This window comes from Megascapheus bottae, chromosome 13 (assembly GCF_031878675.1).
Source record: "Megascapheus bottae isolate mThoBot1 chromosome 13, mThoBot2.hap1, whole genome shotgun sequence".
NCBI classification, from domain to species: domain Eukaryota; kingdom Metazoa; phylum Chordata; class Mammalia; order Rodentia; family Geomyidae; genus Megascapheus; species Megascapheus bottae.
Window position 1 is genome coordinate 10,391,367 of NC_143521.1, and position 27,169 is coordinate 10,418,535.

General features: G+C 39.5%; 1 long non-coding RNA gene across 3 annotated transcripts in view; it reads right to left on the bottom strand.

The window, feature by feature from the left end:
* The window catches only part of LOC150055501 (uncharacterized), a 46,482-nt gene that overhangs the window by 15,715 nt on the left and 3,598 nt on the right, over positions 1–27,169 (bottom strand). Inside the window, exon 1 of one of the 3 annotated variants that reach the window (XR_016537435.1) lies at positions 3,046–3,116. The exons of the other annotated variants lie outside the window; for them this stretch is intronic. This is a non-coding gene — a long non-coding RNA (uncharacterized LOC150055501). Of the gene's footprint in view, positions 1–3,045; positions 3,117–27,169 lie in introns of those variants that run through there. 3 annotated transcript variants of the gene reach the window in all.

Sequence of the window (27,169 nt, forward strand, 5' to 3'; positions counted from 1 at the left end):
CTTTTTCAGGGGTTTAAACTTTTCATCAAAAAGGTCCTTTACATTCTTAGTTAAGATAATTCCTAGGTACTTTATTTTCTTTGAGGCTATTGCAAAAGGAGTTGCTTTCCTGATTGTTGTCTTGTTCCTCTCACTGTTGGCATAGAGGAAGGCAGTTGATTTTTGAGGGTTAATTTTATACCCTGCTACCTTTCCAAAGTTTTGAATCAGCTCAAGGAGCTTGGGAGTGGAGTCTATAAGGTTCTTTAAATACAGAATCATGTCATCTGCAAAGAGGGAAAGTTTCACTTCCTCTTTCCCTATTTGGATCCCCTTTATGCTTGCTTCTTTAGGCTTTGTTTTTTGGTTTTTTTTTTTTGTTTTTCTTTTTTTTTGCCAGTCCTGGGCTTGAGCTCAGGGCCTGAGCCCTGTCCTTGGACTTTCTCATGGCTAGCACTCTACCACTTGAGCCTCAGCACCATTTCCGGCTTTTGTCTATGTATGTGGTACCAAGGAATTGAACCCGGGTCTTCGTGCATGCTAGGCAAGCACTTTAACCACTAGGCCAAACCCCCGGCCCCTAGGCTTTGTTTTTTAAAAATAGTTTTAGGCACATAGAGCAATTGAAAAGATGGTTCAGAGATCCCATAGATTATATATCCAACTTCCACTGTCATTAACCTCTATTTACTTCAATAAACCATTATTGATACATTATTAATTACAATTCTTATCTCATAAGAGTTTTCTGCTCCAAGTTTCCACACCCTGTGCCTTCTAGGATGCTGCAGGCTGTAGCATATTCTCAGCCATTCTTTCTTTTTTTTTATGAAGACATTTTGAAGAGTATCGGCTGCTCAGGTCATTTTGTGGGATGCCTCACTATTGCAATTTGATGTTTTTTCTCACGATGAAACTAAGGCAATGCATAGTGGGGAGAAGGTCCTATGTCATTTTCTCCACCTCATATCCACCAAGATGTTTTAAACTTTTGACATTGCCCTTGAGCAACTGGCTGATACAATGTTGGCCAGTTTTCTCCACTGAGAAGTTACTCTGCCTCTTTTTCATACCCTTGTTTCCGTGAAGAAGCCACCATGTACACACCACAACTAAAGAGTATCTGTGATAAGCTTCCCTTCTGTGTGGATGGAGGAAACCTACATCAATTATTTGCCATTCTGCAATGGTAATTTTGTTTTTCCTTGCATTTACCAGTGGATTTGATCGTTTACTTTTTTATTATAAATTTATAGGCATTTATTTGATGCTCTGGGTCATAATTCCATATAATTTTATTTTCTTACTAACATTGTCCCATTTTTTCCCTTACTAAGAAAGAGCTCATTCATTTGCTCTCATGCTCCTTTCTACAATCAGCTGTGTCTTGAAGTGATCCTAGTTCCTTTAGTTAGAGAATAGTGTAGAAATCAAGCTATATAGCTGTTGGAGATGGGTTTCACAGATGTGTCAATTGTTTTATCTTTTGTCAGCTGACAGGGGATCCAGTGAGGTCTAATGTACTATAGTGGGGTGAATAGTCCTCTCCCATACAGATCTACTCAGGACCCCAGAATGTAACCTAAACTTTACAGATATAATTAAAATTGAGGTAAGTGGACAAAAGTGGGTCATAAATCCAACCAGAGTGTCTTACTAGAGTCAGAAAAGAACATACAGAGACACAGATAATGAGATCCTATAAAGAGAGCAGAGTAATAATGCTGCTACAAGACAAGAAATCCTAGGAGCCAGAAGAATAGGAAAGTGCTGACAAACAATCTCCTGTAGGGCCTTCTGTACCCTAAATTGAGTTTGGACTGCTGGCCTCCATAATTGTGGGAGAATGCATGTGTTCTTTCAAGCTATCCCCCTGTGCTATTTTATTGTGGTAGTCCTAGTAAACTAAAACAGCTTCCAACTGAACATTCAGCAAACAATATACATGTTGGATGGCTAAAGAGTAGGATTTTTTTTTTTTGAAGCTTGAACTCAGGGCTAGACTTTTATCGCTTGAGGCACAGCTCTACCTCTGTTTTTTTGGTGGTAAATAGGAAATAAGAGTATTGGGAACAGGGGCCGGGAGTTTGGCCTACTGGTTAAAGTGCTTGCCTAGCATGCATGAAGACCTGGGTTCGATTCCTCAGTACCACATACATAGAAAAAGCCGGAAGTGGTGCTGAGGCTCAAGTGGTAGAGCTCTACAGCCTTGAGAAAGTCCAAGGACAGTGATCAGGCCCTGAGCTCAAGCCCAGGACTGGCCAAAAAAAAAAAAAAAGAGTATTGGGAACATTCTTAACTAGGATCCTCAGATCTCAGTTCCTTAGTACTTAGGATTATAGACCTGAGCCACCAGTGTTCGGCTTATATTGTTAAATGGATATTCTTCAAGCTTGTCGTATACTTATTATCTATCATACTTATATATCTATCACATTAGGCAATTTTCACATGCTATCTCATTTAATCCTAGCAAGAACCCTATAAGTCAAGTACCATTGTTAGCCCATTTTATAGATGTGAAAACTGAGGTCTGGTAGTCATGTAGTTTGTCTAGAATTATGCAGTTACATTGTGAAGCTGAAATGAAAGCTCAGATCATCTCATCTTTATTGTCCTTTGTCTCCCTCCCCTTTGTTTTAGTATAGTTGTACAAAAGGTTTCCATCTCAGCATGTCAGTTTATGAATACAGCATATCTTGGTCAGTGTCACTCCCTGCATCATTCTCTCCCATGTATTCCAACTCCACCCGTTCCCTCAAGTTGCCTGAATTATTTCTGGAGTTTTCCTCATAGAAATGCTACTATATTAACATTCGTTAAAACAATTTAAACTCTTACTTTACAAATGATGAAAAACAAGTCAGAATTTCTCAGTAAACACTTTTAAAGTACTACTAAGAGAAGATCGAACTCTACAAATAAAAATCTCATTTTATGTGATCACTTACCCTATCATCTGTCCTTTCCTTTTTTTAAACCTAAAAAGCTCATGCACATTCATATGCACTTTGAATTGGACTTCATTTTCATACATCTCACCACTTTGGTTCAGATCTTTATTACCTTTTAAAGGACAAATGAAACATGCCTTCAAGGACTTTCCTGTTGTCCTTTTTGGCCAGATTCCTTTGAAGTTACTATCCTGTTCAAACAAACAAAAACAAAACTTCAAAACCTGAGGAAGATCTGTATGCTCTGACCCCCTCCTGTGGCTCAAGCCCCATAGCTCAGGTCCTGCCATGTGTGTATCTCAGCTACCCTGGATTAGCTCTTTGTTGACTGGCTGATCCATGTGCTCTCTTCTTTGTTATAATCTTTATTTTTGCTCCTCTGTGCCCTCCAAGTCAGTCTTTCCTCTCCGTGGGATATACTATGTGTCTGATCACATGTGATTTCTTTGAGTGCTGAATTTTGCTTTCTCTTTGAATCTCTGGGCCTTGCTTAAGTGCTTTCCTCAGTGTTCACTAAATATGTGAGACAGATGAATAGACAGCAGACAGAGAAACTGACAGGTAGGTAAATAAAAGAGGCACTATAATAGGCATAAATTTTAGCCAGTGCTAAAATTCTACCCCAAACAATTGTAACTCTGGGCTTTATTGAATTTTTTGAGGGATGGGAAAATTAAGCGATCAAAGGGAAGGCTAATACTACTCAAGTAACCTTGTAATTAGGTCTTTTGATAGAAAAAGGATCAAGTTGGATTCTTAAATTAGCATAAAAGTGACTAGAAAGTGTGAAAAAGCAGGAAAACAGAAACATGCCATTACGACTTTTAAGTGGAATTTAGATTCGAGATAAAAAGTGTTACACCAGAAGATACTGAGGTTCTCTTATGTCATTTGAATTTGGCTTTTGAGAAAGACTGGGAGGTAGCTGAGGAATTAACTAATAGACCAAAACAAAACGGAATGCAATCAAAATAGACTTATGTAGTTCCAGGAAGAGCTTTTTTACCCCACATCCTGGGGGCGGCTGGGTCAGATTTTGATTCAGAGAAGCTTAGGGCTCCTGTGGTGTTTTCCTCTTCAAAGCCCTGTGCAAACATGAACAAAGTTAATCTAATTAACTTATTAGCTTTTTAAGCTAGTGGTAGCAATTAGTCACCTCATCAGCCTCTGGCTCGGGCTCATCACACAGTACATAGTTATAAAGGGGCTTTCATCCGAACCCCCAGGAGTGCAGCACATGGCATTTGTGTGTGTGTGTGTTCAAGAGAATGGCAGAAAGAACCATGTGCAAGGCAATTATGGGAAATCCGCTCGGGGAAATCTGGGATCATTCTCATCATCTCTTTCTCGCAAGGAAATCACACAGTAGGTTTCCTCCTGGAAGTATGGTCCCTTCCTGTAACCTGCATCTAGGAAGGGAGTATACATTTCACATTTGCATTCCTAGATGCCCCAGCAGGCAGGGGGAGAGGGGAATGAGGGCAAGAGAAAGCCCCACTAGCCAACAGGGCGTCTTAGAAGGGCTGGCCGTTTGGGTGGTATTTTTTTTAAAAGGGGAGAAAAGGGGGATTCAAGCAAGGCGTAATGAGAATAGTGGTCGCAAAATACAGCCTCTGAAGGAAGACTTCCAGACACACAATAGGGAAGGAATAAATAAAAAGAAAGTTATAAATTCATCTATTTGCTCTTCTCTGACCCTTGCTTTTACTCTTCGTCACTGCAACTACCCTGGGAAAGGCACAATACTTTCCCCTGTCACAATATTGAGAAAAATTGAAATGGGGAAGAAAGACCACCAGATGCTTTATTGTCTTAGCCGTTTCCACATAATTAGCTGGGGATAAAGGGCCTCTGCATGGTTTCATTGCATTGAATGAACTTGGATATTGCTACACAGTAGTGTGTTTTATGATTCATGCTCTGTTATCCTGTGGCTTTTTCAAAACTGCCAGCTACTTTATCACTGCCGGCCAAGCCTGGGCCCACCACTTAAAATGCAGCAATGCAAAGTTAACTGCGCATGACAGATGTCCATGAAATTGTTTAACACACACATACACGCTCACACAGAGCACAAAGCCGGCTCAATGTCCTTATTAAACATAAATTTTTAAAAAAAGTATTGGGTCAAGAAAGGAAAACGAATTCATGAAACAACTGAAAAAAACAAGAGGAAAAGAAGCATAGCTGGGCCTTGGGTTAGATTAGATACATTTGACTTTGAAAAGGTCCTTGAAAAAGTTAGAAGTAATGAAGTCACAAGAAAAGCCAAGCACTGGCATGGTTGGGGGTTAAGTTAGGAAACAGTATTGGAGGTCATTTTCTTTTCATTCCACGCTAATACCATTCAAGTGTGCTTCTGCCCCCTCCCCTCAGGCTCTAGTACTGGATACCATGGAAAACAACTTGGGATGGTCTTGCATCTACATTTTTCTCTGGCATTTCCTCCCCTCTCTAATTCTTCCTTTCCCCACCTCCTCCCCAGTTCTCTGTTTTGTATTTCAGCTCTGAGGATTGACATGGTGGCTCATTATGTCAGGTCTTTTTCCCCTCTCTGCTTTTGCAGAAGGAAAGCACTCTCTCTGGGAAGTGTTCACTCTCCTGTTGCACATGTTTCCGATTGTCGCTGTATTGAATTGTGAATTCCCGGGTTTCTCTTCCGATTCCAAGTTCTAAGTGTAGAGGCTATGGCTGACTCATTGTTACAAATTCAGGCTCAGTCAAGCAGCGGATGGATACTAGAAATTCAAACATTGTTCAGGGGATTTTGAAATCAAACGGGACTTGCAGGATTGGTAGGTGAATACATGGTTTTAATCATTTCCACTATTTGGGTTTTTTCCATGTACTACTTCCTGGCAGCAACCTGCTCAAATGTACTACAAAGCCCTAAGGAATTACTTCTCAGGAGTGGGACTCACTGTGGGCGAAAGTGGCCCAAGGGATAGGAAGCTAGAAGGAATATGGAAGGCTGGATGAGTGTTTGATGGGAAAGACCATTTCTGACATTAATGTGTAGCACTTAATTCTTTTGCTTTTTAATCTGTCACATCTTACAGCCACCGTCATGCACCTCCGCCATGGGCTATCAAGACCAGGAGGGGACCAAAGTTTAAGATCAAGGTGTTAACAAGTAGGTTGATTCTACGCTATCTCCCTCTGTAGCAGCATGACCCTACTTTTTGACATTCAGAAACCACCGACCAACAACCAACCAACAACCAAAATGTGTGTTTTTATAGGAAAAAGAAGGACCAAGTCATGGGATTGAAGCAGAAACATGTGGAAATAGAAGTAAAGACATAAGGTACTAGGAGGAAGTTCTAGTAATTTCTGGAATTCAGAGATTCCAGATAGTGTTGCAATAATTAAGCAGATGAAGACATAGCTAGAAAGAAAATGAAAAAAATTTGTATGAGGAGGAGTTGAGTAGTTAGTCTCTTTTTTCCCTTATTTCCTCCCCTTGAGCTTAGGTTACTATGGACAAATAAAACTTCCTTTCCAATTGGCTGGTGGGCAGAAGTGGGACCTAATTCAGACAGTGGGTCACCAGGTGATGGAGGATTTAAGCTAATTCATAGTTTACACAGAGTCTCCTGATACACTGTAATTCTTTTGTAGTCCAGAATTATAACTTGGGAGAGGGGAGGGGAGGGTCATAGGTACTTACTGCTAAATCAAGAAGATAATTTTGAAATTTTAAATTGACCCATTTCCTTTTGTTTACACCATTGTTCTCTATGTGAGAATAATGTCTTCAAAAAGGAGACTTGAAGCCAGGCACCAGTGACTCACACCTGTAATCTAGCTACATAGAAGGCTGAATGCGAGCATGGTGGTTCAAAGCCAGCCTGATCAGGAAAGTCTGTGATAGTCTTATCTCTAATTAACCCCCAGAAAACGGGAGTGGAGCTATGGTTCAAAGTGGTAGAGCATGAGCCTTGAGCAAAAGAGCTCAGGGATAGCATCCAGGTTGTGAGTTCAAGCTCCATGACCGACAAAATTATAATAAAGGGGACTTGATGAATATGTTCCCTGTGATATTATTCTTTTAACCCAGGATAGTTTAATTTGTCTTCTTAAATACTTTCTGGGACTTCAAGGTGGTGAACTATTATTAATATTTTGTATGTGACTTGAGACCATTATTGAGCGAACTTTTGAATTCTTTTGCAACTTTCACAGTTCCTTATCATTATTATCCCTTCTCATTATTAAGGTAACCGAAGCCTAGGATTTCCTAGTAGAAGTGTCTTACTAAGGTGTGAATTAAATCTTGGGGAGAGGATTGAAAATGAGTGACAGTTCCAGTGCATATATGCATATGAATTTGTGTGAATGATGTATTTGAGAAGCTTCTGTGTATGTGTGTGGGTGCGGGGGGGGGGCTGTGTATTGGGTGTGAGTTGTGAGTGTGACTAGATGGTGTGGATTATTTGCATAGATGTATCATGTACATTTGTGTTTGTACTCTATGTGTGCATGCTGGGTGTGAATGTGTAGAGTGTGAATGAGTGTGTCTTGGGGGACTGGGTATGAGTGTGGAGACTGTGTGTGTGTGTGTGTGTGTGTGTGTGTGTGTGGACTGTGGGTGGCCTGCTGAACATTTTGGTGGATGTTTCATTCCCACCCCTTTTACTACGACCCTGGTCAGAGCACTTTTATGCCCGTGACAGCTTCATGAAGCACAAAACACGGAGCAATACATGGCATGAAATTGGCAACAAAGCCGAGCAAAAGGAGGAACAATTCTCTGGCAGGATGTGTTCACAATATGGCTGATTGGATCTGGAAGCAGATGCCAGCAGCGGGTATTGTCTTGGTGACTGAAAAGACATGACCCCTGAGAAACCGAAGACAAGGAGGCTCTCCTCCCGAACCAAGGGGGAGGGGAGAAGAGGTGAAACCAATGAATAAATCAGGCAATGAAAACCAGGGAGAAAAGAAAATGCTAAAGAGGACTTTTTATGGGGGAAAAGGGGGCAGTTCAGTATGCAATCGCCCTCGCCCCAGCTAGCTGAACACTTTCTCAGACAATGGCTTTTTAACAGATGGGAGACCCAGTGAAAGAAGCCAACTTTTGCGCAGTGGAGAATCCCTGTTTGTTTAGTCTGCTGCTCTGGCAGGTGTCTGGAGAAAGGCAGTCCAGCAGGTTAAGTGCTTCCTTAACTGTGCCACTTTCACAGCTAGGAGCAGCCGGGGTGTCACAGGCAACTGGTTTTTATTGGGAACGACTGGGCTGACTGTTGGTAGGGTTTGTGAAATGTGGAGGAAAGGAAGCCTAGAAGTTGCCTCCAGAAGGGTCTGTCCCCGCCTCTTTCCCCTCCCTGCTTGCTCCCTCCCTCCTTCTCACCAAGTCCTGGGAGCCCAAACTGTTAAAGAGCTGTCCATCAAGTAAGGTGGGGGAAGGGTGGGGGATGGGCTGGGGCACAAGCCTCATATTCAGACCCGGCTTCACATTTCAAACACTGTTCAAGCATGTGAGGCAAGTAGCTGGGTCTTGATAGGAAATGCAATCTTGTTTTCATCAAATGGGCTCTCAGAAAATTTTTCTATCATATTTTTTTCGCATTGTCCAATAGGCTCTGAAACTATTGATACACCATCCCTGACCCAGGAGAACTTTCTACTAGTGTCTGGCTCTGTAACCTGGTGTGCAATGGGGAGCAGGAAGAATCGGAGCTGGGGCCTGAGAGTGCGTGGAGCGCCTTCCAGATCAACCGCCTTGCTTCTCCAGAGATCCAGAGATCAAGAGGATGAACGTGCATTTCCAGAGATGAAGCAGAATCTATGGAAAGAAGCACGCGGTTTGCTGTATACAGAGGGTTTCTGTCTGGCACCAGTGCCTCATGCCTATAATCCTAGCTACTCAAGAAGCTGAGATGTGAGGATTTTGGTTCAAAGTCAACCTGGGCAAAATATCAGAGGAACTCTTTTATCCAATTAGCATAAAGCTGGAAGTGAAACTGTGGTTCAAGTGATAGAGCACTAGCCTTGAACACAAAATCTAAGGGACAGTGCCTAGGTCTTGAGTTCAAACTCCAGAATGAGCACACGTGCACACACCCACACACACCCACACACACCCCACCCCCCACACTTCTCCCTCATTACAGAATGTACATGTGACAGCAACCAAAGGTTTAGCCAGGTGAGGAATCACCTGTTCCCTCTAAGGTCTAATTACTCCATGGAGAGCCACTAGTAAGTACATGGTCAAGGGCAGAAGGAAGGATGTAGGTTGGGTGGATGTTAGGGATCAGGAAGCAGTAATTTTACTGTTGATTTTCAACCACTTTATCCCTAACTTAACAAAGGCCTATGATATAAAGCAAGGTTTGTTGCACTGGAAGGGTGGAGGCTCTGGGCTGAGAGCTTCTAACTCTGGTGTTCTGGTCATGGAGTGTCAGAAAGTTAAGGCTTAGCTGGTATGCCAAGAGCCTTTCATAGGACAAAGAGCTTCTTGAAAAGATTGGGAAGAAAATACCTTAGGAGTTATAAAGGAAATAAACTTCTCCTTACATGTCAAAAATAGGGTTTATGGACTGGGAGCATGGCCTAGTGGTAGAGTACTTGCCTAGAATGCACGAAGTCCTGGGTTGGATTCTTCGGTACCACATACACAGAAAAGGCTGGAAGTGGCGCCGTGACTCAAGTGATAGAGTGCTAGCCTTGAGAAAGCCCAAGGATAGTGCCTAGGCCTGGAGTTCAAGTCCCAGGACTGGCAAAAAAAAAATAGGGTTTAGTATTTTGAGCAATATATTGGAAACTTTCTATTTTATGTTTTTAAAAAAGCTTTAGTTCCTTTTGACCTCAAATTATTACTTTCCATTATTACTTTTCATTTCAACACTTGGGTTTGGATATTTTCGACATGGAAATCAAGTATTTCAATGTCCTTATTGTCAACAACATTGAGTATCTCTTTAACATGTGCAAAAACTTGGAGTAGAAGAGTGATAACACAGTCCTGACCTGAAAGATCTTTGAGTTCTGTTTTGAGAAATACTTCATTCTTTCACTTCCTTTGCTTTGGTTCTGATCAGGTGTCACTAGAGAATATGACTAATGAGCGTTGGAGGCACATTCAAAGGACAATAACATTGAGACATTTTCTTGCAATGTATTATCTCCTCCTCCTCCTCCTCCTCCTCCTCCTTTTCCTCCTCTTCCTTCTTCTTCTTTTTCTTTCATCTTCGCCTTTTCCTTCTCTTTCTCCTTCTTTTTTCCATGACAAAATTTCAGTAGTTACTTATTGAGAACAGATGTCAGAACAGTGAGCTAAATAATCATTTATCTTTACATTACCAGGTGCTTTAAATGATCAACATAACTTCCCAGCTACTCTATGAGATTTCTACTCTGATTCCCATTTTAAAATGTAGCCCCTTAGCGATCTTAAGAAATTTTAGACTTTCAATAAGTGACAGTGATTCAATTTCAACTCAGTCCTGTCACTTGAAGGTCATACAATAATTTAATTAGGGTGCTTAGTTTTGGGTGGTATCCAAATAAGACTATATTTATAGCTTGTGTGGTAGGACATGTCTATAATCATAGCACTAGGGAGAGAGACAGGAGAGTCAAGATTTCAAAGCCAGCCTCGGTTATATAATGAGATCCTGTCTCAAAAAGCACAAAGAGATATGGGCAGTGTTCGTTCATGCCTGTACTCCTTACTATGTGGGAGGTACCAGGGCAACCTGGACAGAAAAGTCTGTGAGATTCTATCTCAATGAAATGAACCAGGCATTGTGGAATAAAATTGTAATTCCAGCTATGTTAAGAAGTCAAAAATAGGCAGATCACAGTCTAGACTCAGGAAGTAATCAAGATCCCATTTCAAAAACAAATAGCACAAACAAGGCCTGGAGTCACATCTCAGCCAAAGAGTGCCTGCTTAGGAAGCACAGAGCCCTGAGTTCAACCCCCAGTACTCCTCCTCCCCTGAAACAAAGAAAAAGAGAGTGGATTTATGTGTTTAAAGCTTACGTTTTTGTTATCTATATGGGAAACTAAGCATGTCATATCACAAGCAAGGTTGCAGTTGCAGTTAAGGAACAACTCTTAGGAGGGCCTTCTGGTGTCACACCAGATGACTGTTTTTCCTTTCTGCCTCTCTAGGATACATCATCTGCCACGGGAGAAGCTGGCTACTCTGAGACTGCCATGCTGGAGAGGTTTCCTAGAGCTGTTACAGCCAGTATCCCTGGGCCCAACCTTCCATTCATCCTTACTGAGGCACCAACCGTGCAAGAGAAGCAATCTTGTCCAGTCTAGACCACCTGACAGCTGAGTCCCACCAACTAACCTCCATCAATACCATAGAGAACAGAAGAAACTACCAGCTCTGCCCTAAATTCCCAACCCACAGAATTATATAGGCACTAAAACTGCAAAAATTACACTACTACCATTGCCAATACCCCCAGCCAAAGATTTTTAAGTCACTAAGCTTTGGAGTGGTTGGTTCCATATAGCAATAGGTAATGGGGAAAGTATATTTATTTGAGGTATAGAATTCTCCAAGTCTTAAGCATGAGGAACATCTGTGCCAAGACAGAGACAATGACAATTTTCTATGACTGTCAGAAGTTATTCTAAGCTGTTAGTCATGGTGACATAGTTCATGCTTTCTCGACACAGAAGCAAGGCACAGTAAAGATGGGCCAATTATTCTGTTCAGTGTTGAGAATATATGTTACATTTGCCTAGTAAGTTGATTACTTAAATGCTGGAAGGTATTATAAATAGAACCGATACTTGAAGTTTCTACTTGGATATCTGCTACGTACATCAAAGTTAACATGTTCAATCAAGTTAACCCCAGGCAGAGTCTCCAAATTTTCTTTCCTAAATGAATTGTTCTTCAGTCTCACACATCGCAGCAGATGGGAGTCATACTTTGTAGCTTCTTAGCCTCAAATTTTAATATTTTTGAAACTTCTAATACCCAACAACCAATCCATGAATAATTTTATATAAATTACTTTTAAATCTCAGCAATTTGATGGTAAGGCAAAGGGCTAATTTGGAGTAAAACAAGAAGCTTACGACCAATTACATTTGAAAAGCTGATGATTTAAAAGATTTTTTTTATTGTAATTAGTAAAAGGGTTACATGATATTTGCCAGATAGATGGTGCATTAATTCACATACATTGATACCCTTTCACATGTCTTGGTACCCATTTCCCTCCCTCCCCACACCCCCCACCCGTCTTGGTTTTCCCCCCTTCCCTATCAAATTTCAAATATCCAAATACAAATAAATTCAATATATCAGATAACAAAGTGAGATACTATAACAATATGAGATAACCAAGGGACAGCAAAGGAGATGAGAGACAACATAGTACATTAAGGACAACAATCATTCATTATATGGCTTAAGGCCATATAATGTGAAGATTTTTTTTTAAAAAGCAAATAAGTAAAACCGTGAGCTCCTAGAGTTTAGAATAATGTACTTTAAGACTTTGACAATTTATTTTCAATTTCCACCCACAAAAATTTCATTAGGACTAGGGTTACATGGAACAAGTTTGGGAAACTGCTGGAGGAGCCAAATCTCCTATATTTAGTGAGTTATTTGGCAATGCTTATAATATAGATGGAGGACAAATGTTGAATGCACTAAATTTTCATATGCGTTTACTTTTGCTCAAATATTTACAAGAAGTAGTTAAGAAAAAAAAAGAAAAAGACCAATTTCAATATAGAGAACTACTTTTTTTTCTGCCCACCTTGGGGCTTGAACTCAGGGCCTGGGCACTGCACCTAAACTTCTTTGCGCTCAAGGCTAGCACTACCACTTGAACCAGGGCATGATTTACTGTTTGTTAGTTTACTGGACTAGTTTATTGAAAATAGAAATCTAATGGACTTCCTGCCCAGGCTAGCTTTGAACTGCGATCCTCAGATCTCAGCCTCCTGAGCCATTAGGATTACAGGTGTGAGTCCCCAGTGCCCGGCAACAGAACTCTTTTTTTGATGGCCCTATTTAATGTTTCAATTCACAAGTCAAATGGAAGTAGAGAATTTGGATATGTTCCTAAGTTGACAGAAGTAGCGGATGCAACAGATAAATCCAAAACTTCCTGCTTAAATTGTAATGTTCTGATTGGAAACCCCGTAAGGATCATGCTATTTAAAAAAAAAAATTTTTTTAAATGTAAAAAGATTTTCATATTTAATTTTCAAAATAAATGTATGCTAATTAAATGCAATATTGGGCTACATCTGGCTGAATACAGTTTATCTGAGAAAGATGAGTTCATGTAGTTGTGAGAAAAATGGTCATGAAATATTAATTTTTATTTATAGTGAAGGCCAGAGGAAGGCTGATAATCATATACTCCTTTAGCTTCTTACCAGGACTTCGAGGAAGAACCAAAAGAAGCTGTGGTTACAAAGGCTCCAAGCAGCCATGAATTCCATGTATTCAAGGAACACGTACAGGACAGAGATGAAGTTTTTAGAAACAATGGAAGCTGCGGTCTAACCTGGTGAAAGACGTGGTGCTAAAGTACTTCACTCGGAAAATAACGAGAAGTCAGTGGCAAGTAGATTTATCCAAGGTATTTTTTAAAAAGTTGGCCATAGTTGTAGCATGGAATCTAGATTTTGAAGAGGGCTAGAACTGAAGGGAGGCTCAGCCAAGCAGGAGAGAAACCCTTGTCTGGGCAGAGCATAGTTAGCAGTGCAAAGATAATAGGAATGGAGAAACATGTGACATGGGTTTGAGTGGAGGCAGATAGGACTCACTCGGAGATTTAAATTTGGCATACGCTCAGGTGCCACTTGATCAAACAGGGAGAGATTAGTACAAGTTAAGGTAAAGGGGGAAGAATAAAGAATGATAGTTTGAATATATTAAGTTAAAGTTACCAATGAAATGTCTAAATGAATAAATTTATCCAGAAGCCAGTGGGTAACTGGGGACCAGTGGCTCATGCATGTAATCCTGGTTACCCAGGAGGCTGAGATCTGAGGATTCTGCTCCTAAGCGAGCCAGAGCAGGAACGTCTGTGAGATTCTTTTCTTCAGCTAATCACCAAAAATCCAGAAATGGAGTTATGGCTCAAGTTGTAGAGGTCCAGCCTTAAGCAAAAAAGGTAGAAGAGTCTGAGGTTCTGAGTTCAATTCCCAGTACCCTCCCCCCAAATTCAAAAACATTAAAAAAAAGAAGTCAGCTGGATAGACAGATCTGGGGTATAATGGACAGGTTACAACTGGAGATCACTGGTTTATTTATAATGATGATCATAGCGATTCTAACATCCCTTCCAAATAGGCAGGAAGAGTTCTTCTTGCCTTGTCTCTGAGAGGAAGCTTCTTATCCTCTCACTCATGAGCTATAATTTCCTCATATACCACTACCCACGCCTGTCATTGGCTAGCAGAAAGTAATGTGGGTTGGTATAGGTTAATCAGAGTTACCATCTGGCTGGAAATGAGTCCAGTCCTCAGCAAAATGCAGTAGAGACAAAAGTATAGAGGTGTGGATGAGATCAGGGTTCTAGGTTATTGTTAAACAGGTCAACTGAGATCAAGTGGAACAATGCTGTCCTGCTTTTCATAAATTTGAAAATAGTACAGAATAAGTTACTCTGAGACTATTCTTAATATTTCTCTTTCTTGATTTTTTTCTAAAGGGTTGCTTGGGCTTCAACAATATGATGATTCTTAAGTGGTTTTACAAAATCTTAAGATAAAAATGAAAGATGCCCTTAGCATATTTTCTTTCTACAAATAGTTTCACTTATCTTTTCCTACTATATATTACTAATGTTTTTCTTTTCTTACTGCCAGGTGCCTCTTCTCATAAAGCATGGTGTTGCTTCAAAACTAGATATGAGTAGAAAAGCAGTATTGCTTAATGAACACCTACTGAACTCTTCTGAGAAATTTATTTCCCATTTGCAGAGAGCAATGTGCATGAAAATGAGTTAGCTGAGGTCAGCTGCTGGCTGATTGAAAGAATCATGTTATAGTTATTACAGGCTTTACAGAGTGGCAGGTAATGATTAGAACATATAGTAAATATCACCCCCCTGACCTAGAATATAGAAATTACCAATTGCAAATAGTGTCTCAAAACACATTGTATTCAACTTGCTTTTAAACATGTAACTTCATCTTTCATTTAAACTGCAAGTTAGATTTATGAGAAAAAGAATGCAGTTTTTCCAGAAGAAAATTTTATTCCATATTGCTTGCTGAACTTACATCTTTCCTACTAAAAAGACATAGAATAACATAGAATAAAATTGCCATGAACAAAAGAATGAGGTGGAGATAGAAGCTGGGGATTATTTCTTAAAGTGCAAGATGGGAGCCTACTCTCTTCTGTACTATATGTATTTTTTAAATCTCTTCACTACTTACCAGTTTTGGGGATACACGCCTGTAATACCAGCATTTAGGAGTATAAACAGAATTGAAGCTGCTCCTTTGATTTTGCAATTCAATATGAATTATCACCTCAGGGCTGTTGGTGAAAAGAGGACTTAAAAAAGAGTATTACCAATTTGATGCCAACCTGGGCCATATAATAAGACCTTATTTCAAAGTATACTATTGGCATGAATCCTTAGTAGAAACTTTCAAGGACTGTAATGGTGAAATGGGATTTTAGGCAATGGTACATTGACTTTCCCTGTTAAAGATGGTTAACACTGGGTGCCTGCTAGTACAAAATGGTATATTTCTCCTTCACATAGTTATCTACTTTTATCCGAAATGCTTCTAGGCTAGGCTCCAGTAGTGCATACCCATACTCATGGTTCAAAGCTAACCTGTACAGAAAAGTCCATGTGATTCTATCTCCAAATAACCATTAAAAACAGTGATGGAGGCATGACTCAAGTGGTTGAGCTCCAGCTGCAAGCAAGAAAGCTAAGTAAGAGGTCCCTTATTTAAGCCTTGGTACTGAAAAAAAAATAACTGCTTTCAGAGCTTGGTTAGATTGTATACCAGCACATTATATGGCTATTCTTTCATTCTACACTTACTGTATGCTTCACATATTTTAGGCCCTGTACTAGTGGTGGCAGGAGAGGGCAGTGTTTGAAATAAAACATGATCTTTCAACTCATTATTAGGGAAGATAATCATTAAACAGCCAAATGTTCCTTTAATACCTGTGGGGTCTGGGGCAAAAGTACAAATAGAAGCCACATATCAATCCTCAAAGATTTAAAAGTGATCATGTAAGATATACCTTGGCTCAGTTCATATATCCATTCAGAGCCTGGAACTGTGGTCCTTGGGGACTGTTCTGTGACCTGAGGGCTATAGGAGTCTGGCTGTCTTCCCCACAGTCCTGTCACCTGCACCTCTGAATGACAGCAAAGGCTGTTGATACTGCGCAGGGCAAAATAATCAGAAGGCCAGGGGTCTTGGTTAGCTGAATTTATTCCAGACTGTCCTAGGATTGGACATTGCATTCAATGATTATTTTATAATCTTTCATTGCTCCAAGGTAGGGCTCTTTCTTGTTTTTTTTATCATCCTTTTCCTCTTTCAAACTATGATTTGAATTCCAGACCTTGTTCTTGCTAGGCAGGTGCTCCACCCCTTAAGCCATGACCCCAGCCTTTCCTTTCTATTGTAACTGCCAGTTGATTTATCATCTCAGGCCTAACTTCTACAGTGATATCTGTAGAGAAATGCAGTTGGCAAGTGTCTTCTTTTCTGTGGAAAACGTAAAAGGTGGTGCTGAAATGAATGCAAACCTAATGTATACATGATTTAGGTGTTAGTCTGTATGGATCTAACTGACTGTACTCTCGATGTGTAATCCAATAGGATAGGACTTACCCCAATTCAGTTGGACTTTCTTTGACTGGTCTTTTTTGTTTTCAAGGTTGAGGCCTAAGTTGCTATACTTGTTTTAATTCTTGAGGACCCTCTTCTTTCTCTCCATACTTGTAAAAAACAACTTCATTCCAGTTACATGAATGTGGTCTATATCAATTCCTGAATGCTGTCTTGGTCTTATCTGCTGTTGTTGCATGTGCTGGACTCGATATTAAGTGTAGAGCACCCTAAAGTTATATCCAATTTCTGATGTAGTCATGTGCTGAGAGTGGGAACTTGGACAGGCCACTTCACTATGCAGGGTCCATCTTGAAATATATGCTTTCACAATTTTCTCTGTTCTCTCTTTAAGGGCCCTGTGAAATTATATTGAGGTGTGCAAAAGCTTTGCCCATTGTAAAGTCTGTGTCACCAGTTCCTACTATAAACTTCCATTTAACAGAGAGATGATGGCTTCTCTCTGTTCATTTAATACTCATTCAAAAGTACTATTGCTGGTGGGCAAAATACAGTCACAATACTCAGTAGACATACATGAAAATGGAATGAGGAAATTTGATGAAGTAGGGATAGGGGAGGGTTGTGTGTGAAATGTGTGTTTGTGTTTGTGTGTATGTGTGTGTGAAATGATGGAGGGCTGACTTTCATTGCGTTGATGACCATTGTGCACATAAGTAGTCATGGCAAATTGAAATCCCACTGTATAACTATTTGAAAAATCAATAATAAGGCAATAATAGGTATAATTCTCTAAGGAGCATGTTCTTTTTTCCCCATATAATTTTATTATAATTAATAGAAGGGTACCTTATATTCACCAGATAGAAGGTGCATTACTTCACATACATTGATACCCTTTCTCATGTCATGGTCTCCATTTCCCTCGCCCCACCCCCACCCCTCATCTTGTTTTCCCCCCTTCCCTATCCAATTTCAAATAACCAAATACAAATATATCCAATATATCAGATAACAAAGTGAGATACTGTAACAATATGAGATTACCAAGGGACAGCAAAAGAGATGAGAGATAACATAGTACCTTAAGGACAACAATCACTCATTATATGGCTTTTGTTTCTATATCCTGGAGGTCCTTTGATTTAGCATCATCCTATATGGCCTTATGTATCCAGATTTTTTTCTATTGTAAATCTCTGCTAGGAGAGCCCAAGGTTTCTACTGATTCTGACAAATGAGGGAAACCATTGAGCCTATGTTCCTTTGAGTCTGACTTACTTCACTTAATATGATTTTTTTTAAGTCTTTCCATTTCCTAACAAATGGGGTGATGTCGTTCTTGCTGACAGCAGCATAGAATTCCATTGTGTACAAATACCACATCTTGTTGATCCACTCATCAACTGAGGGACATCTGGGTCGGTTCCACATCTTTGCTATGGTAAATAGCGCTGCAATGAACATCGTTGTGGATTTAGTATGTCCTTGTTTCTGGATGATTGGGTAAATGCCAAGTAGTGAATTGTTGGGTCACAGGGGAACTCTATGTTTAGTCATTTGAGGAACTGCCATACTGCTTTCCATAGCAGTTGAACATCTAAGGAGCATATTCTGAATCAAATAGTAAGGTAGAGAAAAACACTCTTCAATGACTTCAACATGAGTATACTTTTAAAATATGTGAAAGTTTAATACATAATTTTGTATAGAGCTTCCTTTTAGTATATAGTCTAAATTAATTGTCAAAATGCTTATAGTTTTTGCTTACCTACAATACACCTTCTCTACCAATGCTTGGATGGTAGGATGAAGGGAATCTGCATTTTTAATCAGTGGGCAGCTGACTTATTTTATGGTTGATATCAAATTATAGTGTATTATCTATAGTTTGTTGCGAGTAAAACCTAGGGAAGGTTTTAAGTGATTCATTAGGTGGTAATTTAGGTCCATGCATATTATTATTGTTAATTAATGATAATACAAACGGTCCAAATGTTGGAACAGGGAGAAGTGACAGCAAGTTTGATGGACCTTCTCAAGAAGATTCCAAATACCCCATAGATTTGGGAGTTTTGTTTGGGCAGCTTTGTTGACCACTTTTATCATCTTTGAAGCTGAAGCCAAGATGAGTTATCACTCCTTTAGTGTGTAGATTCCTTCTTTCCCCCACTGCCCTTCATGGTAAATTATGCAATCTCAACCTCTACAGCCAGCATTTAATATATCTGATTTTATTGCTTTGCATTTTATGAAAATTAATTACAGTTCACATTCTGACACTGAAATTAAAGGGTAAGCTCTAAATCTTGTACACAACAATAGGAAATTAAGAGAACATTCTTTATTATCAGCATAATGAAGATCAGGGATGCTTTTTTCCCCCTCTCTTAAAGCACTGGGGAGTGAGATAAAGCCAGATTTAAGCAAGATATTTTTCTCTATCCCTTGTACTACTTTATCATGAAGGCAGAATGGAATCATAATATTTTAATTAAAACCTTGCAACCTTTTCTCTTGTATATATGGAAGGATTAGTTATAACATTTTAGCAAGTAGCCTCTGTCCCCGGGGATACCATTCCCCAGGGAACTAGGAGATTTAGGAGTTGAAGCCAGTTAATCTCTACATCTACCATGGACTAGATCTAGGGGATTCTGTGAATGACTCTAATCCACCACCACCAACAAATTTGTATAGGAAAACAATGTAAGGACAAATGAAAAAAACTTGAAAAAATATATGTAGCAAAAATGATTTTCTTGTGTTAATCTCTCTTTGGCCATAGATTCCTAAAGGGAAGTAGCTATATATAATATCCAACTTTGTAGACACATTACAGTTTGCAAGTGCAAGTAGCAGAATGACATGTTCCTTAGAATTCTTACCTCTTAGAAGGCAGGGCCTTTTGGAGATGATTGAGCTATAAGAGTGAAACTCTAGTGTTTGGGCAAGAAGAGACTCCAAAGGACAGGCCAGTTCCTTCTACCATGGAAGGCACATAAAAGAGAATCATAGCTATGTACCAGAAAGTGAACCCTCTTCAGATTCCAGGTCTGTGGGTGTATTTTCCCCCTGTGTTTATTGTATTTAGCAATGCCTATATTTTATTAATTAAATACTTATCCCTCAGTAGTTGTACAAAGGGGTTTCAACTGGACATATCTATTTGTGAGTACAAACAGTTATGATCAACGTGATCCTCTCCATCATCTCTCCCAGGTCTCCAACCACACCGATTCCCACAACTTTTTAGGGCCATTTTCACCTAGAAAAAGTGGAATATTACAACCATATTTGCCCACTTTTCCTCTTTCCATTTGCCTAGCTCCCTGTGGGGTGTCTTAATCTTCCATTGGTCAGTCTCCAAAGCTATAACAAATACAGTTAAATTTTTTAAAGCTATATCTGGGCTATGGAATTACATTATAGAAGCTTGAGTGGACTAAGATAGGAAAGTATTTTTAAGTGCATCATTCCACTTAGAATTCACAATAGTTCTATGAGAAAAGTATTTTTAACATCTGATCAAGCAGCTGTGCTTTCCCCACATAATACTAGAACCACAGTTTCATTTTTGTTATAGACTCATTAAAAATAGGATAAACTGTAATAAATAAAACATGAAAGTGAGAGTAAAAGATATTGAGTGTCAGAAAGCTGTTTCTGGCTCTCCTGGGGGTCCTTAACTATATAACCTGAGGCAATTTACTATTACTCCATCTTGGCACCCACATAGACATTAATACATGCCTACCCAAATAATACCATATTTCATGGAGTGGTGGTAACTAACCACAAGTCCTCTTCATATATGACAGATAACCATTGGATCTTTCTATAGAAAAATACAGTGCAGTGCTTAAATCTCTAGAAATAAAATTTTCTCTCTGGCAACACTTGTTGATATACACCTATTATTTTGTGTATTGACAGGAGTCAAGACAGTGGCTAGAATCCATCAAATGACCTCAGTTTTGTCTTCCTAAAGACAATCACAGTTTCGTTATTGTGGATAAATACCTGTGATTTAAAATTCCTTTTGGTAAGTTCAAGTAGCTCTGCTATGTTCACTGAGTGATGTACTTAGGGCTTTGTTAACTACTAGAATGCAACAATAATGGTAAAGACACATACTCCTTGCCTCTTTGAGCATACAGTCAGATAAGGAAAATTAACTTACTTGTGGGAATGCTAAAAATCTTTTGAAATCAATGGCACAAGATGTGATGTCATGGTATTAAAAAGGAATTTCCTTCAGGCTTAGGACATAGTATCAAATGGAAGTGGAGTTGGATAAACAACAAAAATCAAAGGTTTGGAAGAGACTTAAGGAATAGAAGAGTGAAAGATGAGCTAAGTCTTCTCCTTGACTCAATAATAGGCTTAAGTAGAGCTTTCATGACTCCAGAAATTGACCAAAAATCTGGAACAAACTAGGCATAGTTACTCAAGAAACAAACCCTGCAAATCTTAGGAATGGTGGGAGTTGGCAGAATTCTAGTCTTTTAGTTCGATTGGTACCAAAGTTCTATGAGAGTAGGGAAAGTTGTGAACATTACCCAAGTGGCTGACTTGATTTAGAGCAAGTATCTGCCTAGGGGAGCTGATGTAAGCACTGGCGGTCACAGTGGCAAACAATTAAAAAAAGACCAGCTTCATACCAGGCTTGAGGTTGTCATGGGGACAGGGGAGCAGTAGACTAGCAAAACAGCAAAAATTTGACAGAGAGATCCAGGGGAGAGAGGTCGCCATGGTGAGCCTGGCTAGGCTCCCACACAACCCCTGGTGGTTTGGAAAGATACATACTTGTGGAAAGGTTTCATGAATGCTCCAGAGAGACTGGAGTTGTGCACTTGATCCTGGATGAATGTGAGGCATCGAACACTATCACTGGAGATACAAGAAGACATAACTAAAACAAAAGCAAGACATATTTTTCATCGCTCTGAACTTCAAATACATTTCCTAATGCATTTGGTAATTCAGTTCCATTAATAAAGACTGATAAGTTACTGGGTCAAAATATTCAAATGCAACTTTTGACCAGTCATTGATGCTAAGAAAGGCTGATTAGCCAGGCATTAGGACTCACAACGGTAAACCTCACACTGAGAGGTGGAGATGAAGAGTATCGCAGTTCATGGCCAGTTCAGGCTAAAGGCTGTGAGACCTCCCCGTATCTCCACTAATACCTGAGCACTCTGCCATGTGCCTGCCCTTCCAGCTATAAGAAGATCAAGGTCTAGGTTGGCCTGGGCAAACAATGAGATCCTCTTTCAAAAATAGGGCAAGAAGAGCTGGTGGTATAACTCAAGCAGTAGAGCAACTACTTGACAAGTACAAAACACTGACCTCAAAGTCCAGGATTATCAAATCCTAGATACATAAGGCCATATAGGATGAGGCTAAATGAAAGGACCTCCAGGATATAGAAACAAGAGCCATATGAACTCTGGGCCTGGGCATTGTCCTTGAGCTGTTCAGCTCACTTTCAGTTTTCTGGTGGAGATAAGAGTCTGGTGCACTTTTCATACCCTGGCTGGCTTTGAACTGTGATCCTCAGATCTCAGTCTCTTATGTAGCTAGTATTACAAGCATGAGCCACTGGTACCCACATAACAAAGCATTTTCAAAAATACAGGCTAGGGCCAGGAGATGGCCTAGTGGTAGAGTGCTTGCCTAGCATGCAGGAAGGCCCAGGTTCGATTACTCAGTGCCACATACATAGAAAAAAAGCTGGAAGTGGTGCTGTGGCTCAAGCCGTAGAGATCTAGCCTTGAGAAAGTCCAAGGACAGGGGCTGAGAATTTGGCGTAGTGGTAGAATGCTTGCCTAGCATGCACAAAGACCCAGGTTCGATTCCTCAGTATCACATACATAGAAAAAAAAAAGCCAGAAATGGTGCTGAGACTCAGGTGGTAAAGCTCTAGCCTTGAGAAAGTCCAAAGACAGTGCCCAGGCCCTGAGCTCAAGCCCAGGACTGGCAAAAAATAAAAATAAAAAAGAGAAAGTCCAAGGACAGTGCTCAGGCCCTGAGTTCAAGCCCCACAACTGGCAAAAAAAAATACAGGCTAAACTATAAAAACAAGAATGCAAACTACAAATTCATCAGAGACATTGTCACATACTACAAAAAATGACAGATTGTATTAAGCCACTAAACAACTTCTTGGTGGTATTTGGGGATTGGAATCTAGAGTTGTTGTATTACATGTGACTAATTTTCAACAAAACAGCTACTCAGAAATAGGAAAGTGTTTAAACACAAGTTTAAAAACCATGCAGTGAACAGAAACTGTCTCTGAGAGTGCCCATTTACTGGAGTTAGTGAATCAAGAGTTCAAGTCAGCCATTGTAAATGTAGTCAAAGCAGTAAAAGAGATGATGTTTCATATTTCTAAAGTGAGCAGGATTACAATTACTAATACAAAATTACAATCAACAGAACAAAGGGAACACAAACTAACAAGCTTGTGTTTACTGTATATTACAGAGAAAGCAAGAGACAAAAAGAGATGGAGCCTTGTAGTGCTCCATTTTTTTCTCTTGGGAATGGCTCTAGGTAAAGGTCAAGTAGATGAAGTACAGGCTGAAAAGTCAATTTGCTGACCAGAAGCTTAGCTAGCTTCTTTATGGGCCTTTGGGTTGGGAGGAGAGGTGTTGCATTAGAAGATGGTGAGTGATAAGGACAAAAGGGCCTCAGTCAAACTTAATGATGAGGCAGTGGCAGCAGAGACTCCTGGGAAGTGCCTATATAGGATACTAATAACAATGAGGCCTCTGAACTGGGATACAGATATGCAGCCCTTGACTACAGAATAGATAACTGCTGTGCCCCAGATATGCCATAATGATGGCATGGGAAGTGGAGCTCCTTTTCATGAGCACTGTCTCTTTATAAATTATCATCTTTATAAAACTTATATGTTGCATTCAGGCCTGAAGGACCACACATAGGATTTTAGCTTACAGCTGGACTCTTCAGAAGTAACCACTCCAAGTAAATGAGTTCAATAAGATTTTTGGTTACAAAATTAATAGCCAAAATTCAATGGTATTTTCATTCTAATTACAGTAAATCTTCCTAAAATAAAATTTAGAAAACAACTTTATTGAAAATAATATGAAAAGGGACAAAATACTTAGGAATAAGTTTGGTTTAAAAAGCACAAGATGTATACATATAAAACTCTAGAACATGCCTGAAACAAATGTAAAAAGACAGAATGATATGATATTCTATGTTCATCGATTGGAAGATGTTGTATGGCTCAGATGATAATTCTTAGTCAGGAACTAGTGGTTCATGCCTGTATTTCTAGCTACTTGGGATAGAGGGAACAGAAGTTTCATAGTTTGAGCCCAGCTGTGGCAAAAAACGAAGTTTGAGAGACCCTATCTCAATAGAGAAAACTGGGTACGATGATGGTAATTAAGTATCTTCTCAGCTATGGCAGGAGGAGTGAATGGGAGGATCAAAGTACATGTTAGCTTGGGCAAAATTCAAAACTCCACCAAAGAAAAAAAGGAAAAATTAAAAAATGGTAATATTTACTAAATTGATCTGAAAATCCAGTATATTTATCAAACACCATAATCAGCAGGTCTTTTTGCAGAAAACAAGTTGACTCAAAAGTTACATAAAACAGTAATGAGCACAAAAATAGGTTGGAAAGAGATAGAAAGTGCAAGCCTTGCCCTTTCTAATTTCAGATCTTACTACAAATCAGTCAAGACAGTGTGGTACAGACATAGAGGTCAGTGGGACCGATTTGAGAGTATGGAAGTAAAGCCTTATGGTTGTGGTGAACTGATTTTAACCAGCAAATAAAGCCAGTTTAATAGGGAAAATGACAGTCTTCAACAAATAATCCTGAAACAATTGGATAGCTACATTAAAAGGCAAATATTTGATAGATGATCCATATACCTAGAACATATAACTCATTCTTGTAATTCAGTGATCAGAAGACAAATAAACAAAAAGAAGGCAAGTGTTTGAATAGATTTTCCATGTAGAAGGTAAACAAATGGATGATAAGCACTTGAACGCACACTCAACCTCACTCATCAGCAGGCAAAGTTAGATTAAAAGTGTAATCTCATGCTACTTCATATCTACTACAAAAGAACAGAGAGAGTGGAGTTCTGTAATGCTGGTTACTTCAGAGGGAGGTAGAGATTAGAGGATCAAGACTTGAGGTCAGTTTGAGCCAAAAAGAAAAAATAAATTCAGGACTCCAACTAATGGCTGATACATTAGTCTGTTGTCCCATGGGAAGAGGATCACAATCAAAACTGGCCAAGCAAGAAAGTACAATGCCATCTAAAAAAATAACCAATCAAGCCAAACATCATGACTCCTTCCTGTAATCCTAGCTACTTGAGAGACTGAGATCTGAAAATCAGGGTTTAAAACCATCCTCTACAGAAAAATCTGTCCAATTAAGTAGCAAAAACTCTGAAAATGGCACTGTGGTTGAGCAATAGCCTTAAGCATAAAAACTCAACCAGAAGTTTGGCCTAGTGGTTAGAGTGCTTGCTAGCATTTATAATAACCTGGATTTGATTCCTTGGTACCATATACATAGAAAAGGTGGTGCTGTGGCTCAAGTTGTATAGCTCTAGCCTTGAGAAAGCAGAAGGACAGTGCTCAGGCTCTGAGTTCAGGCACTGGGACTGGCACACACACACACACACACACATACACACACACACACACAAAACCAATAATTAAGAAAAAGGCTAAGATATGGCTAAAGAAGTAGAATGTCTGCCTAACAAGAATGAGACTCTGAATTCAATTCTTAGTATTAGAAAAAGAAAATAAAGGAGGTAATGTGAAGTATTGGGAGAATGTGGAGAGAACTCTCACTGGGTTTGGTAATGCATGTATGTAACTCCAGCTTCTCAGAAGGTGGAGATCAGAAGGATCATGATTAGAGGATGAAAAAATTAGTTAGACTCACATCTCAATAAACAATCTGGCTCAAATAGTGACAACATAGCTAGGTGAGAGGGCATAGATGAAATTATTGTAGTCCCAGGCCAGCATAGGCAGAAAAATAAGAGATTCCATCTGAAAACTAACCAGAATGTACAAAGGGTTGGAGAGGTGGCTCAAGTGACAGATTGTTTCAAGAGAAATGCTCTTACTACAAAAAGAAAAGAAGAAAAGAGGACCAAGAACCAAAAAAATAAGAACAAAAAAACCTCAAAAAATGAACAAAACCAGCTACTTACATGGTACTAGGGACTGAACTCTGAGACTTGTGATTACTAGGTTACTTGAGCCACACCTCCAGTCCCTTCTTGCTCTGGTTATTTTTTGCTGTAGTCTCAATGTATGTCTAGACCTGCCTGGGCTGGCATCTTCCTTCTTGTGGTTCCCTGTGTCACGGGGGAGGACTGGGAGATAACAGGCAGGAGCACTGTACCCAGCCACTGGGCTTCTCCTGAGGCTAACAGGCCTGTACGGCTCTACCCAGCCTCTGGTTGAGATGAAGTCTCAGGAATGCTGCTCCTGGCCTCAAGCTGTGATCCCTGATTTCAGGCTCCCAAGTAGATAGGATTACAGGTGTGAACGACTGCACCTAGCTCTTGCATATGCAAAGTTATATATTTGACTATACTGAAAATAGAGCTTTCAAAATTTTTAAAATAACCCAGAAATTAATATAAATGTGAAGTGTGGCCCTATTGAAAATATCTTCATGGTCGACATTGCTGACTGTCGTTGAGAAGCGTGTCTACAGAATTATCTCTTAAGAAGGGGGAGGTGCATTTTCAGTCATAAAATTCAATGCATAACCTAAAAAAATAATAAAATTAATGGAACAGGAGGGATGGGAGAAAATGATGACGGGGTAACATTTGATCAAGATATATTTTATTCTAGGATCATAGTTCAAAGCCAGCCTGGGCTGGCTGAATAGTCCTTGAAACTTTTGTCTCCAATTAACCACTGGAAAACCAGAAGTGGTACTGTGGTTCAAAATGGTAGAGGGCTAGCCTTGAGCTAAAAGTCCTCAAGGATAACCCCCAGGCCCAGAGTTCAAGCCCCATGACCCCCCAAAAAATTACATTGTATTCATTAACTGATTTGTTGAATGGCAACTCCTTTGTACAACTACTTAAAGATAATAAAACTACATGAAACAGAATTATCTCAATGCATCTCTGTATTTATGTATAAACATAAAGAATATATAATATAAGTAGATAATGGCTTACATATAAAATTACATATATATACATGTATTTCCTTTTTAGGTCAAATAACATTTAGGTAACAAAAACCAAGTTTAAGTTTTTTGCCTCATTGAGAACTTAAGTGTGTGGTTAAAAGTTAATTTTTCAAATACTATTGGAACATCATGGCACTTACTGTATTTTTAAAATCTAAGCTTTACTTTTATTATGACTTTGGCTATATCCTGGTGATTTACAGCT